This window comes from Egretta garzetta, unplaced genomic scaffold (genome assembly GCF_000687185.1).
Source record: "Egretta garzetta isolate BGI_Z169 unplaced genomic scaffold, ASM68718v1 scaffold159, whole genome shotgun sequence".
NCBI classification, from domain to species: domain Eukaryota; kingdom Metazoa; phylum Chordata; class Aves; order Pelecaniformes; family Ardeidae; genus Egretta; species Egretta garzetta.
Window position 1 is genome coordinate 520477 of NW_009260762.1, and position 508 is coordinate 520984.

A 508-nucleotide genomic window follows, 5' to 3' on the forward strand; every position below is an offset into this window, starting at 1 on the left:
CCCCCCCCGCTGGAAGAGTTCCGTTTTGTATAAAATACTTGTGCAGTGACTGAACAGAACAAAACTGATCCTCAGATTTGTATTAGGAAACACAACTGAGACATGCAGAACCCAGTCCCTAATGTACTAAATGCTTCATTACACAGAGCAGAAGAGAGTAAGCAAGACGTGAGAGCATCTAACCCAAGAACGGCCTCTAAAAGAAGTCATTTTATGCATATATAAAGTCTCCTTCTTGTCAAGGGAATAAAATTCCCTTTAAAGAGAGGACAATTTGCACCATACCATGGACAAGCCCTCTAACCACATGGTCATGAGATGAAAGGAGCTTCTACCCCCACCTCTAACCCTCGTATGCATTTTTTTTTGGATCATTTTTTCTCGCACGGGTTCAGAAACACAGTATTTTGTCATTACGGAACATCTAAATAAGTATTTTCAGTTCCCTGAGGAAGAGGCGGTGATTTAAGACCCTCTCCAGCCCGGCCCGGCCCAGGCAGCGCTCCCC